The sequence below is a fragment of the Amia ocellicauda genome, chromosome 7, assembly GCF_036373705.1.
Source record: "Amia ocellicauda isolate fAmiCal2 chromosome 7, fAmiCal2.hap1, whole genome shotgun sequence".
Classification (NCBI taxonomy): Eukaryota; Metazoa; Chordata; class Actinopteri; order Amiiformes; family Amiidae; genus Amia; species Amia ocellicauda.
This window is the reverse complement of record NC_089856.1, coordinates 33,668,280-33,684,587: the sequence shown is the minus strand read 5'-3', so window position 1 is coordinate 33,684,587 and position 16,308 is coordinate 33,668,280. Positions and strand designations below refer to the sequence as shown.

Here is a 16,308-nt window from a genome sequence, read left to right as displayed (position 1 = left end):
ATCTCATGTTTCCAATCCCTTAAATAATTCAGGCAGAAGGTAAACCTCCAAAAACACATTCATCTGGGATTAGAAATACTACTGACCCCAGCACAGTGGGAGGTGCTGGCATTTCTGTTTTTAGATGTGATTTATTGTATTTCTTTCAGGGGAAATATTCAGGACTACCTCTGTGATTCATTGCATATGCTGGAAGTGCAATATTTTCTAATGATTTTTATGGCTAGTGAGAGCCATGTATATTAAAATAGATATGTAAAGCACTGGAGTCCAGCCGTGAATGGTCTAGAAGGACTTGGCAGGCAAGTGAAATACACAATCCTGCCAGGTAGCCCCTGATTTCTGACTTTTATGCCCTCATTGTCTTGTAAGCACTCCATTGAACACATTTTGCATTCACTTATCTGTAGTCACATTAATGGTGGCTTGGTGTTTTCAAGGTCTAGTGTGATGAGCGTCAAAACGGGGATCTCAGAGGCCGAAGTTGGCTGGTGGAGATTGGAAATGTAGTGTTGTCTAGTCCCTGTAAAGATGGCAAATCTTGTTAATCTGTGAACGCTACCTGCTATTGGCATGTTGGTGACAGACGATAGCAGATAAGCTTATCATGTGCGCAGATGCGGCCTGCTGTCGTAAGCCTTCGTCTGAGGGTCGAACAGATGTTAGCGCCAGAGAGAGGTCACAACATCTAATCTGTCTCCTGTCTGGTGGCAGTGGTAATCATTTTTCTTGTTCCGAAAATTGCAAATGAAATGGGCTGTGACTGTGGTCAACTTTGAGGATCTGTGCCATGGAGCTCAGAGTGACAGAAATGTTCATCCCAAGCACTGTAGTTTGTAGCTACACTTCACTAACAACAATGCTGGTGAGAAGCTTGATTAGACCGATTTATACTGCCATTGTAGCGATGGGTTGTGTAGTCTTGAAGTTTTGTGTGAAGTGTTTACCTCCTGCTCAGGACCATATCTGCTGAGCTTCGGTGAATTGTGGGGGTACTGTGGGATTTTTATGAGTGTTTCTGTGCCATTTCTGTTGTCCTGTGTGCAACACCAGTATATATATATGTCAATGTCATGCTGGATGTTGAAAAATTAAGTGGAATCTCACTCCCACCAATTAAATTAATCAGCACTGGAGGATCAAGGGCTGCAGATCCTGTTCAAGTGCACTGTGTACATCACTAAGTGAGGAGGACAAAACCTTAGTGTTATTAATAGTAGTCAATTCAAGTGCTCTATTTACGAGAGCCTAAATATTTGTGGTTGGAGTAGTAATAGCATGTTCCTTCAATTCTGCATTGGAAGAGGCACACCATGCTAAAAAATGACTTCCTGAGGCCTTTATGCTGTCAACTTGGAACTAGATGTATTTATTAATATATTTATTTTACAAATTAAGACTTTTTAGTAATCTGCTAAAACTCAGCAGGTCAAGCTCAGCCCGCTTCCCTTCTCCGCTGGTTATCATTACTGTTAGGCAATGGCTGTCTGTCCCCTTCTGACGATCTCAGAGGGCACCATTTGTGATTATGCAACAACGCAAATGCAGCACATAAGGTCAGTGTTCTCCCACAATTACAACATCATGCATGTTTTCTCATCTTCACACAATGTTCTGAAGCCTTTTCCTATCACCGTTTTTGAAGGCAGCCCTAGACTTCAAAGTGATATGCGAACACAGCCATGGGGGTCAAACGCAATGTACTTGATGTCTCGCACAGTTTTTGAAAAACAAATGTACTGGGGAGAGAAATTGTACTGTATATCCGATCTTGATTAGGCGTGCTTTCTTCACAGTGTGCTGAAACTTAATTACAGCTTCCAGATCAATACCCCCCTTCACCTCGCCGACGCACTGGCAAGCAGAGTCTTACTGTTCCAGCTTTTAAAAGCTTACGGTTATATCGATGACAGCTGAGTGACAGTCATGTAATTCCCCCTTCTGCTTCAGATTAACTGATGAATTTAACAGCCCCTTATTGATTTCAGCCGAGGTCACCTCAACCGTTGTTTCGTGTTTATAGTAAAGTTGTGCTTCGTCCTGGCACACAGTCAGGAGGGCATCCTGGATTTTGGATTGAGAGCTTGAGGGAAAGTGCTGGGTATTGCATTGGGTTTGAATCACCTCCTATTTAAAAGACCTCAATGGTTGTCACTTCTTTGAAGGAATTATGGTGAGACTTATGAAAGGGGGGGTTATTTACATTGAAGTATTTTGGATAATATGGAAGCTAAATAGTAGTGTGTAACTTTATTCAATCTTTAGAAACCTTTAAAGTTTTACACACCCCCCCCCCTATATAAATATATAGGACAAAATAAGATGTACTTTTCTCAATTGTTTGCCTCACTAGTTCAGTTCATTTATTTATTTTTCTATCTGAAGTATTATTTTGAGAAGACCTGACACAGAACTTCTATTGTATGCCAGAAAGACAGCATTTATCTTCTTCAGTGATGTGAACTTGAAAAAGATTATATGGGAATCTCTTCTTAAAATTTGATTAAAGGTCTGGCGAACATTCGACAGCTTTATGGATTTTAAATGTTTTTGTAGAAAAAAGACTGACAATATAAAGCTTCAGGAAGAGAACATTTGAATAATGAATGCCTCGAGTGTTATGAATGTAATTTGAAAGTTAATCTGATGCTTCCAAATTGAATAGTAAATGCTACAGTTGTCTGTGTAATTGAAAAATGCTGATCTCAGATTATTTGTTTTCATATTGCCTACAGCAGTTGAAGACATCTCGCTTATTTGGGGAGCGGACAGATAATAATCCAGCTGTGAAACAATACAAGGTCAAATGCAGTACTGCACTGGAGATCTGTGATGCGTCCCCTGATGCTCTCTGTACAGCCTCAAAGGATGAGGAATGTAATGTGAGAAAGCTGAAAGAGGTCACGTGACCTGTCTCCCCCATTTGATGGAAATGTTTATTTCAGATGGGGTTATTTGTTCAGAGTTAATGGCATTGGACCGGTGGCCATTTTAATTTGCATATTGCCACACATTCATATTTTGCAAGCCAAAAACAGTATTTAGTAAACAGGCTTGAAGTGTGTGTTTAATTTCAGTTTATGAGAGAGAGAGAGAGAGAGAGAGAGAGAGAGAGAGAGAATACTATAGAGAGCTATATACATACTCTGGCTGCAGGACAATGTTAGTGTGTTTTCTCAAAGATACCTAAAAGCATGGACTCTTGTTAGACCAACAGGTATTATCAAAGAAACGAAAAGGCAAATGCGTGTGACAGTCTGAAACCCTTGAATCCGAAATGACTGAGTGTACTGGCCTTTGACTGTGTGACTTTCTCATTAATCTTGATTTATAGTGGTGGGAAACCATATAAAAGGCATTCTGACTGATGTAATTTAAAACGGCAATTTTGTCTTAATAGAATTGTTTTTTAATCATGATTTTCTTTTCTTCAACATTCATAATCTTCACTTACCACAAGATCGACTGTTGCCTGACACTGACATAATATTCAACATTTTTATTTTTCGCTCTAATATTGCTACTGTGCCAAACAATGAGAAGTGACATTATACACCATTTCGTATAGTGTTTTAAGTAGGAAGTCATCATAAACTCAAATGTCCATGAACATTTATCCTGGCAAAACTTTCGTTTGTGTTCTTAATATTCAGTGGAACATTTAGTTCTTGATTGGATTAATTCCTCCCTGCTGATTAACTCTCTTCACTGAAACCTTTCCAGAAAAACAAACAAACATTTTTATTCTTGTTGAAAGCTTTTTGCTATTGTTTTTGTAGCATTGCTATCAAACTGCTGTTGTCATGGAAACGCTTTAATTAAGCAACAGTGGCCGGAGCATGTAAAGATTTTCAATAGAAAATGTATTAATATTGTCTTTTGTGGGTTTGGGGTGTCTTGTAACAGAACACAATACATTGATTTATTTTAGACTCTTTTGTTCAAGCCAGACACCATTACCTGTTTGACGTGAGAAGGAAAAAACAAACCTGTGTAATTACTATAAATTGCACTTGAATCAAGCATTAATTTAACACCTCATTATAAAATTACTCGAATATTCAAAATGAATTAAGCTCAGTTTCTATTTATCCTCCTACATATAGATATGTCTGTTTTACTAGTGCTTAAGCCATATACAGTATACTGAATTTAGTAAACAATATCTTCCAAGACAGAAACATATTTTTTTCTACTTCACTCAATATTTACTTTACATTGTTCATGAACAGTTAATCTCCCGAATGGAATATGAAAATAGGTTTCCAGTTTTTAAACCTTCCAATAATTTAAACTATAAATATGGGTGAGAAGGGTTATCATGCATTTATATATTTTCTTCCCATCAAAATGGAGGAATATAATGACTCATTTTTAAAGCCTTTGATTCCTAAATTGCTGGATAATTCTTTTATAACACTCCCATCTAAAGAGTAATTTATTTTCTGAGCATTGACATATTTATAAATGTTAATTGTAATACACCCTCCAGAAGCTATATGTGATTGTGTGCTACTATCTTGTCCAGACCAATTGCTCTGAAATGGTTCTTCATTGTTGCTCTAGTTGCCCTCAGTCCTGTTAATACGGGAAAGTATTGTTTAATCAGTGTTTTAATGTTAACCCTTTCCCTGTGAAACATAGGCTGGTAGCCAAAGTGTGTGGCTGAATCATGTACAGTGCTAAATGTCCTACTCTAGGGGGGCACAAAACTGCTGCTCTTATACAGTACTCCCAGAAGTACTGATCTAGTGGTGGCTGGTGGTAAACAAATATTTACACAAATTAAGATGGGGATTCAAATCAGGTGTCTGGAAATAAACTCCACCATCTAAGCCTCGAGCAGCAGCGTTTCCGCCGGCTGGGAAACGAGGCCTGAAAATGAAATTCTCTGGACGGTAAGTGTCATATTGTTGTTGGGAGGGGTTAACACCTTGAAACATGATATTGAGCTAAGATTTGTCAAAACAACATAATTGTCTTTTATTCCAATGCTGTAGCGTAGATCAGCACTGAAATCTGCACATTTGCCTCCTTTAGTGTATGCACTCGGCCTCAATCAGTTTTCCTGTTGGAGAATGTATATAATTACCTGATATTGTAGACACCCAAGGCAGTTAATGTGAGGTCATTATCAGTCTGTTAAAAGACTGGACGCTTAGCACCAGCATAACATTGACAACATAACAAGACGTAACTTTCTTGCAAGCATAAAATCTTACATGACAGTGTGTTGTAGCATGGTTAATGCTTTTATAGCAGCGTGTCAGTTGTTACTATAAACTGGTTTAATGACAGATCCATTATGTTTAGCTGTTACATTTGTTTTATCCAGTGAAGTTTCCTCAACTCATAGAGTACATGCCAAGTCCACAGAGGAAAGAATGGGCCCCAATAGCTTATTTTAATTTCATTTTAAAAATATTACAAATACACTGCACAGTTGTGAAATGCTAATATATAAACACACACACACACACACACAAACCTACACAAACAGGGTTCTGTTGATCTTATCCGGCACAATTTTAAATTGGCTCGCAATAGTAATGCTGCCTTGATCACAATGGGTCACTTACCGTTATGGAAAATTCTTAGAGTTATTTATCTTTCTCCATTTTCCGTTGCACAAACAGCCCCGCTGTGACACATTAAACATATCATATCAACCTTTTCCACCCATATTATCCTGGGATATTATTCTGTCAATATTTACTTTTATGAACGGTATTGAATGCTTGTGGAAAAAGTGCTAATGGTTTTCATTTTAATACCTATCAATATGATTTCAGTCTAATGGTATTCACAAGCTGCTTCCCTTAGAAATGTTGCTAAACTGTCACATTACAATATGTGGACTCCAGAGCATTGAGTTTAAGATATTGTATGGGAAACGGAAGAACCCAAAACTAGTATCCCAGCTCCTGTGAGTGGGGAACAGAAAACGGACCCGGATTCCTCACTGAATCATTGTCATTCTCTCTCTTCATTGCATTTTAATACAATTGAATACAGTACGGATTTAAATTCCTCTTTTTACATAATAGTCCTGCATAATGAACAGTGGCTTAAGTGAAAATGACATGCAGATTCATCAAACATTGGACAGTGTTTTGTGTAGTCTAGATGCTTCTGGCAACAGAAGGTTTGCCAGTTGCAAAATGAACTCATTAAAACTTTGTGTGTTTTTTTTTTTGTACAGTGAGGGAAAAAAGTATTTGATCCCCTGCTGATTTTGTAAGTTTGCCCACTGACAAAGAAATGATCAGTCTATAATTTTAATGGTAGGTGTATTTTAACAGTGAGAGACAGAATAACAACAAAAAAATCCAGAAAAACACATTTCAAAAAAGTTATAAATTGATTTGCATGTTAATGAGGGAAAGTATTTGATCCCCTATCAATCAGCAAGATTTCTGGCTCCCAGGTGTCTTTTATACAGGTAACGAGCTGAGATTAGGAGCACTCTCTTAAAGGGACTCTCCTAATCTCAGCTCGTGACCTGTATAAAAGACACCTGTCCACAGAAGCAATCAATCAATCAATCAAGATTCCAAACTCTCCACCATGGCCAAGACCAAAGAGCTGTCCAAGGATGTCAGGGACAAGATTGTAGACCTACACAAGGCTGGAATGGGCTACAAGACCATCGCCAAGCAGCTTGGTGAGAAGGTGACAACAGTTGGTGCGATTATTCACAAATGGAAGAAACACAAAATAACTGTCAGTCTCCCTCTGTCTGGGGCTCCATGCAAGATCTCACCTCGTGGAGTTTCAATGATCATGAGAACGGTGAGGAATCAGCCCAGAACTACACGGGAGGATCTTGTTAATGATCTCAAGGCAGCTGGGACCATAGTCACCAAGAAAACAATTGGTAACACACTACGCCATGAAGGACTGAAATCCTGCAGCGCCCGCAAGGTCCCCCTGAAAGCACATGTTCAGGCCCGTCTGAAGTTTGCCAACATCTGAATGATTCAGAGGAGAACTGGGTGAAAGTGTTGTGGTCAGATGAGACCAAAATCGAGCTCTTTGGCATCAACTCAACTCGCCGTGTTTGGAGGAGGAGGAATGACCCCAAGAACACCATTCCCACCGTCAAACATGGAGGTGGAAACATTATGCTTTGGGGCTGTTTTTCTGCTAAGGGGACAGGACAACTGCACCGCATCAAAGGGACGATGGACGGGGCCATGTACCGTCAAATCTTGGGTGAGAACCTCCTTCCCTCAGCCAGGGCATTGAAAATGGGTCGTGGATGGGTATTCCAGCATGACAATGACCCAAAACACACAGCCAAGGCAACAAAGGAGTGGCTCAAGAAGAAGCACATTAAGGTCCTGGAGTGGCCTAACCAGTCTCCAGACCTTAATCCCATAGAAAATCTGTGGAGGGAGCTGAAGGTTCGAGTTGCCAAACGTCAGCCTCGAAACCTTAATGACTTGGAGAGGATCTGCAAAGAGGAGTGGGACAAAATCCCTCCTGAGATGTGTGCAAACCTGGTGGCCAACTACAAGAAACATCTGACCTCTGTGATTGCCAACAAGGCTTTTGCCACCAAGTACTAAGTCGAAGGGGTCAAATACTTATTTCCCTCATTAACATGCAAATCAATTTATAACTTTTTTGAAATGCGTTTTTCTGTCAGTGGGCAAATGTACAAAATCAGCAGGGGATCAAATACTTTTTTCCCTCACTGTATGTGTTTGCATAATTATTTTCAAGCTCAAACAAGGCATTGAAATATTGTAGTTATAATATGTTGTACAAATAATGTAAGATAAATAACTCATCTTATATGAATATGTTTTAAACTATTGAGTAATCAATGTTTTATCATCATTGATTGGGGAAAATTGCCCCCTTATTACTTTATATTTGATGTTTTAATGGTTATGGGCAGTTTTTATAAATGTTCAACTGTATGTCTCTCAAATGATCTGTTGTACTCAGTGTATGTCTATATGGTAAACCCTCTCTGTGCATCCTTATGTGAGAAACCTCAAAATAAATGAAATAGCTTTGGGAGGGCAGGTAAATCGGTAATTCCATGAATCTTCTTTTGTTTAGAACGAGCACAATTCCACAGCAGAATTAGATTCCCTTCTTGTTTGCATTATAATTTATCAAAGGCAGACTAAAGCTCTGGAACAAGGACTTGATAATTAATAGCGTTCAATTAAGTTTAATTAAGAAACTGTAATGTCTGTAATATCTGTTAAAAGGCAGACAGATTAACAAAAAATTTAATGCATACTAACAGCCCTGTAATCTGGATGTTAGCCAATACCTGTATACAAGATTTAAAAATCAAGATATGAAATTGTTATTTTCTTAAATGATTGTAAATAGTAGGCCACATGTTTGTGTTTTGGAGAATTAAGAAATCTTTAACTGTAGTGGTGTTAAATATATAAACATCCATCATTTGTAATTTGGGGGCTATGTAAATATACATGTAAATGTAAATGGGATATAAATACAGCTAATTGATATTCACAAATTCTGAAAAAAATCTAGAGTTGGATAAAGCTGCCAGTCAATTCAGAGGAAATCGTAGGTTCTAATTTTTGGCTGTTTCCCCCATGAATACAGTGCTTTGATGGTTATGTGTGGACTCTCTGCCTTCCCTGAATATTCATCCTGTTACAATAGACTCGGGCAGAAACATTGTGGGATTTATACAAATGCCAAACATGCACTTCTGTAAGGTTGCACATCATGAGAAATATACATTCCTTATTCATGAAATGTTCATCCATTTTTCATTAAAATCGCTTTTAAAACATTTACAAAGCCAATTGCCCAATTTGAAAGCAATTTGTATGGGAATTACCTCTTAGAAGATGCTAATATGATTGCACAGGTTGCAATTTACAATTTTCAAGTAAACCTTTCCTTCCCAATTCACCTGAAGGTCACTGGATAAATTACTTTGGAGCAGGAGCCTAACTCATTGCTGTGATTTGATTAGTCCTGTAGCAGGTAATGTGAAGGTAATGAATGTGGGGTGCCCCTGACAGGAAGTAGAGGAGAGACCCTCTTATACATTCTGATGCCGTCTAGGAACAGCTTTCAACAGTTTTAACTGCTGCCTTTCCCCCGGAGAGCCGTTCAAACCGTCTGTTGAGAACGACGTAATCTGAATTGATTCATCATGTAGTGACAGTTGAGCCTCAAAGCTTCAAGGCTGGTTTGTGAGACTAGTGTTGAATGTTATTTCTTGTTACATTCAGAAGTCAAAACCATTATTAACTTGGCTCAGGTTAAAAAGAAGAAATGCATCTTTTTGGTGATGGTGTTAATTTAAAATAACAAAAGCTGTTCCTGTTTTTTAAAATAATTACCAATTTTTTTTTTTTTTCCACAAACAATAAAGATAATATACAATGTAGATTGATGGATTTTCTGGAACAAAGGTAGATTATATATGTGTGTGTGTGTGTGTGTGTGTGTGTGTGTGTGTAATGATATAGATCTTCTTAGACCCTTGAGATTAACTCATATGAGAAAGGGGTCATAGATTTAGGTGGCCCTGGGCCGAGTCAAAACTAGTCCCGCTTTTCGACCCGGCCTAATGCGGCCTAAATGTGACTGTGCCCTGGGCCGGTGGAAAGCGTCAGCGTGTGACGCAACTCAAGCCCCGCCCCCAGAGACGCGGGTCTGAGAGACGCGGAATAAACACAGAGTAAACACAGAGTAAACGCAGAGTAAACACAATAAACTCGGGCACCAATACTGCTCACACACTGCAGGACACACAGTATTGTCTCTGTATTGTTTGAATGTCATATCGAGCTATAGCCTTAAATGTACTGTTACATTTCACTAGCTCACATCTTTATATGTATTATAAAAGTCTAGGCTAAGTAATGAGTTATAATGTAAACAGTTCAAACTACTCGGTCGATTAAAATAAAAGTGTGTAGCTGGTAAACTTGCACTTGCACTTGTACTAAGTATGATTGAAGTCTGAAATTTAACAGCATGCATTTTACACGTGGAAATTGCATTGTAAAATTGTGAACGGGACCATAACTTTATTAATTATCCGCATTTTGCATTAAAACGATATAAATTGAACCGAAGCAGGTTTCCATTCAAATCAGTGCATTTTAATAAGAGACCAGCTGTTTACTATCCAATCCGAAATGCAGTTATATTGAGCTGAGCAGTACAATCACAAATGCCAGCGTTAGAGGTAAAAACTGGGCCGATGCAGAAATGAAAGCGCTGTTTACAATGAGGATGAAGATAAAGTTAAAACTGAAACCGCAGGAAGTGCACAGCGCTGCTGTCTGAGGATAAAACTATAGACGCGTCACAGAGGCTGCTTTCGATGCACACGATTTCTTGTGATTTAATGCAGATGTGCTAATAAAGGTGCTCTGCTTTCGGGTGAATTGTATAACAGCACTTAGACTTGCAGAACCGAAGATAGACATTTGAAAAGGGAAATATATTAATTAGATTCCCCACTGAACCAGCACATTTTTAATTATTTTAGAAAGCTTCGCCTGCAAAGGGTTAAGATTACTTTCAAATAAAATATAGAACCGAACAATAGCCAATCAATATTAATAAGTTGTGATTATAAATACATCGCATACACCTGTAAGCAGATTTAATGTCCTGCGTCACTGGTTTGTTAGAGCAGATTTGTTTATTCCCGGCATGCATTTCGTTTAGGCCGCTTTTCGCCCGCATATGTGACGCACTTGGGCTCCTAAAACCGCAAGTGTGAACGGGGTGCCTGAAAAAGCCGGACTAAATTTGAGGCGCCCAGGGCCGGCCTAATAAGTGTGAACGGGGTCATAGAGAAGATCTGGTGTTGCTTGATTGAAGTGCAGCATTCAATACAAAAGATCATTCCATCCTAATTCATAGTCTTAGACACTGGGTGGGGATCTCTGGGACAGCACTGAATTGGTTCTCATCTTATCTGTCAAATGGAACATTTTCAGTTTCTATTGGCAATCATGTATCGTTCATAGCCGTACTTGTGTGTGGTGTTCCTCAAGGCTCAATACTGGGGCCTGTGTAGTTCTCACTATACATGCTACCATTGGGCCATATCATTCGTCAGCATAATATTAATTTTCTTTGTTATGCGGACAATACTCGGCTTTACCTCTCATTGGAACCTAATAACTTTATCAAAGTTGCTATTTTACATGACTGTATGGTAGAAATCAAAACCTGGATGTCCTATCATTTTCTTCAGCTGAACTCATACAAAGCAAAAGTTCTCATTATTGGTTCAAGTTCAACTGAATCTTGGGTTGCTAGCCCTTAATATTAAACCAGTTTTCAGAAATCTAGGTGTGATCTTTGACTCCAATTTAAGCTTTGAAAATCATATACTAAAACGATAGGTTGCGAATGCAACCCTGGATATCTGAAAAACAAAGTAGCTGCACAAGGGGGAGGGGTTTCTGCGCACTTCCGTATGAACCTGATCGAAACAGGTCCCGTCCACTTCCTGTTCTATAAAACGTGACGTCATCGCAGGTTCGTCCTCTTTTACCGGGAACTGTCTGCAATCAGCATATACGAAGCGGAGCTACCATGCTAATCAAACCATAGACATTGCGCTGTGCAGGAAAAGCGGTCATGCACTCTTCACATAACATGGGTGCATTGGCCGCTTGCTCCACTAGCCCAGCTAGCCTAGAAACATAGCTCTACTGTGCTGACCAAGAACTATATACACGGTGAGGCAGCGAGAACAACTCGAACGCCATCAGCTGGGAACAGCGGCAGGGAGCTCCAGTCTGCACAAGCTAGAACAGAGCCACAGTCCTGCTGTTTACATGTTATAATATATAGTGGGATACAAGCCAGAAACACAATGCATAATGAACTAACTATATGCAGGGTGGTCTCATGCGTCTTTTGCGACATTGCCTGTCAGGACAAGTCACGTGACTCCGAGGACAGCTGGGTTAAGCAGGTGGAGTTTACTCAGAGGAAGTCCACCAGGCCCACTTCAGCCGCACCCTGAGTTGTGGTGTAGGCCTTCCCGCATTGGCCTGGCTCCAGATTGTCCAAATTCTGCTGCTAGATTACTGACTTGGACCAAAACTTTAAACACACTACCCCAGTATTAGACTCTACACTGGTTGCCGGTACATTTTAGAATTGAATTTAAAATTGTACTAATCACATACAAAGCATTGCATGGTCTGGTGCCTTCCTATATTGCTGAGATGATAAGTCCCTATAAGACTACAAGACCACTCAGATCCTCAGACCAGGGCCTTTTAACCATTCCTAAGTCTAGGCTGAAATCTAAGGAAGATCATGCTTTTGCCATAAAGGCCCCTAGACTTTGGAACAACCTTCCTTTTATCGTTAGATCCTCTGATGTTTTTAAATCACATATCAAAACTCATTTTTATACACTTGCATTTCCAAATGTATGAAACAGTCATCAACATTTTTTAAGAATTTTATTGCAAGCATTTGTTCCCCTTGACAATTTTCATTTAGCATGTACTTTACTGATTGTATCGTGTTCTTTTTAATCTTTCTATTTCCTTGTGTTCCTTGTTTTAACTATTGTTTTTTTTTATTGATGTGCTCTGTGCTTGATAAGTGCTATATAAATAAAGTTGTTATTATTATTATAGTGTGTTCTTGATAAAGATGCAAATTAGGCTGGGCAATATGCTAAATGCTTTACGTATATTGCTGTTTAATTGCATTCTCAATATGTGGAATCTAGATTGGAAAAATATTTGACTGATTTGCACAAGCTTTTAGTCTTTATTTTTTGTTCACTACAAGTAGGTTCCTATAGAGCTTTAGCAATGTTGCAGTTTTGCATTGACTGCATTGGTACTTTTTGAAATGAATAAAATTAAGATGTATCCCATAATGAAATCTGACAGCCAGTGTACAACCGAAAATAAATCAGTCAGGCATGAAGAATTAAACTGTAACGCACGGTTCAATTTGGGAATGAGGAGTGCCTTTTGAGGTGCCAAATGAAAAAGGAAACAAAAGACCAGTCTTGTCTTACTGACATCATTTATCATTTATATGTGTATTCAGTGTGTTGGAAAAACTCTGTGAACTAACTATATTTGCAGATTCAAAGAAAATCAGAAAGCAAATGTAAAGAATGTATGAGAAATAGGCTGTTCTTTGTATTGAAAATGTTAACATAATTAAAGGATTGCTTCTCTTCTAGATATCAATCAAAACAATTAAATTTCCATGCTATTGAAAATAAACAGGGATGAATGCAGGTTAATGCTCCCTTCGATCCAACAACATAGAATTCAGTTTCTGGTGCCATCAAGTGACATTACTTGGCAGAGATGAAGGAATAAATGAAAGGGTATAGTTTGCCAGTGTCTGCTGTTTATTGTATTTATTTCTGTTCTTTTTCACATATAATTTAATTTGTACGTTAAAATTGATAATTTTAAGCTAATAAGAAGCCATTATTGACTGCAGTCCATTTCAGAACTAATTCATTTCATGTATAATAATGGAAACGTAAGTAAGCCTTTACTTGACACAAACCTGAAAATATTGACTTCTTGCAAAATTCTAGATTTACTGATAATTAACTGTCTGCCTTTTCTACCAATATATATCCTGAAGGTTGCATTATTTATCATCCACATCTCCTGACAGATGAACCAATAAAATATATATAGCTTACTGAATTCTGAGTCAATGCCCAAGGGTAATGATGTTAAACTGAAATTGTGAGCATTGACTCACATAGGAGTAAAATGACAAGCATAATTAATATAGTATTTTTAGCAGTACCTTTACAGTGGGAAAGCTTAAAATTCAAAGGTTGACAGGCGCACACAGTTAAACCATAGAAAGATCTAAACATGTTACCTTTATTTAATGAATGTCAAAATAGAAATAACCTTATATAATTGGACAATATATTTATTTATTCATTCATTTAATGCTGTGATATGTCCACTATTTTGGCATTTCAGATGCTTTTCACAAAATAAATTGCCCAAGTTAAAAAACACAACAAAAAACAATCATACAAACAAACCACTTGTGTCACATACTGCTGTGGATGTGCTATTAATGAAGCATGGGCTTGGGAATGGAATATAAAAATAGAGATTCTAATTAAAACATGATCTAAACACCCCTTTGTGTCTGGTCCATTACTGTGGGATTCTCAAGAAAGCATGCATGCACTCTGAAGTGTTTGCTTCATGAATCCATAGATTTTTCTTTACAGGATGTCTTATTTATTACACCACTCTCACCCGGGACACAGCCAGTCAGGAGTAGAGTGTGTATTTCACCATGTGCTTAAATTGCATGTTCATAAGCTTTCTCTCTCATAAATGTCAGGGGACTTCCGAGAACTAAAGAGCATTTTTGTTGTGTGTGTTTTCCCTCCCATTTCCAAGGAAATGTAATTGTCAGTGCTTGGAGGCATTGTCATGGACCTTTATCAACTATTTCAAGCTCCCACAGCAGAAAGAAGAATTGAATTGTTTTGTGAAGCAGCAGCAGTAACATGACTGATGTTGCTATTAGATACTTGAATAAATACTTTAAAACTATAAATATTATACTTGGTCATACCCTAATTTATTTATTTAATCCATTTCCTGTGACTGTACCCTCTTACTAATCTGTAAAGATATCCTGGGCCTTGTTTATATATAACCCCATTGTGTCTGGATATCTGGATTATTCAGGACTGCACGTTTGATATTTATATCATGTTTTCATGTCTTTTCGATCCGTTAATGAGGAAGATGATTATAGTCTAGATTCATTTCCATTTTGAAAGTGAATCGGTGCAGAGTAATTGAGTTGTGGCAAGGCTTTTTAATTGAACTTTTTCCCTTTTGCAGGGTGAAGAAAGTATTTTGCAAATCCTAGAAGAGAGGGGAAGATTCAGGCGATCACAGATGAGGGAGACCCGTGTCTGAGGAAGAGCTATGTAAGTGCGTCTGAAGCTGTGACCACACACTAAAGGGCCACAAACACTTATACATTGGCCTGTTTTTAATTTTTAATATTTTCAGTTTTTAATCTTTTTGATTATATAGTCTTTGCAATTCTAATTTATTTTTAATACTCATATTTTCTGATTCTTCAAAGACATAAACTAACCTCCTAAAAAAAATCTGAAAGGCTCAATGTAATGAACTGAATTTTTTGTTGTTGTTGTCATTGTTGTTTTGGAAAGGTCTCAGTGCAATTTTTTACCCAAAGGTTTTATTTTTTATTGGAACATCATCAGTTTACCTGTCTGTTGTGCTTCCAAAATCATATGTTAGAAGTGTTTTCAAAAGCTGAAAAGTTTATTTAAAAAGCAAGTGTGTTTATCTTCATGTTTTGGGTTTATTGATGCATCTCTCATTAGTCTCCCAAGCCTTGTTTTTATATATAGTGCTTTGGACCGTTTGTATTATGAAGTGTGTTAGGAAATGGAGAATCTTGGAGAATTTGAATTTGAATACTACTGGTATGCCATAAAGCAATACCTTGATGTACTTTATTGCAATTTTGTCTTATTTTTAAGGTGATTATCTCTATTGGAGTTTGTAGGTTTAAATAAAACTTAAAGGCAGTCCATTAAAAACTAATAATAAATTGCAAGTATCAAAAAATTGTAAATGTGCTTTTCAAATCCAATTCTGCCTCTTCTTACTTACGGATTTTAAGAGATGGGATGTGGAGAACAAAGCCTATCTCTGATTCAACAATTTTTTCTAGGCATTTTCAAGACCATCTTCCTGCATATCCATTTCTTTAAAAGAACATTTAAAATCAATTCCTCAAATAGGAAGACTATTTGCAGTGTGCCGTAAGCATTTATTATGACTAAGATGAACTGATGGGCCTATAAGCTACGCAACTGTTACTTCAAAAGGGCCAATGTAGCTTTACAATATTTATGGGAAATTAGTTGCAGCTGTTTAAGTCCAAGCTTCTGCTCATCACAGCAGTTGTGTATCTAACGACCTCATCGAGAGACTGACCAGTCACTGTGGTCATGAAGAGAGTGCTTCCTAATTAAATTTGTACACATAATTAATTGAATTGAAACCTACTGCATATTAAACCTATAAATCCAGGCTACCTAAAACATTTTTTTGCAGTTTCTTTCAGTAACAGAAAAGTCAAATACTCATTCTGTGACACAAATTACTTTGTTTTGAGCGATTTAATGGAAAGTTAAAGTTTCTTTGTACATTGCTGTTCGTTTTGACATATCTGTGTTGTCTTAAGGAAACTAGGCAGTGAGATGTCTTGTCTGTTTCTTGAGATCATTTCACATTCCAGGGGTTAAAG

At 37.8% G+C, this 16,308-nt stretch overlaps 1 protein-coding gene across 1 annotated transcript in view; it reads left to right on the top strand.

The window, feature by feature from the left end:
- Window positions 1-16,308, top strand: part of LOC136753307 (SPRY domain-containing SOCS box protein 4) — a 95,164-nt gene that overhangs the window by 20,325 nt on the left and 58,531 nt on the right. Inside the window, exon 2 of the mRNA XM_066709295.1 lies at window positions 14,862-14,950. The gene's annotated coding sequence lies outside the window, so the exon portion shown is untranslated. The remainder of the gene's footprint in view (window positions 1-14,861; window positions 14,951-16,308) is intronic.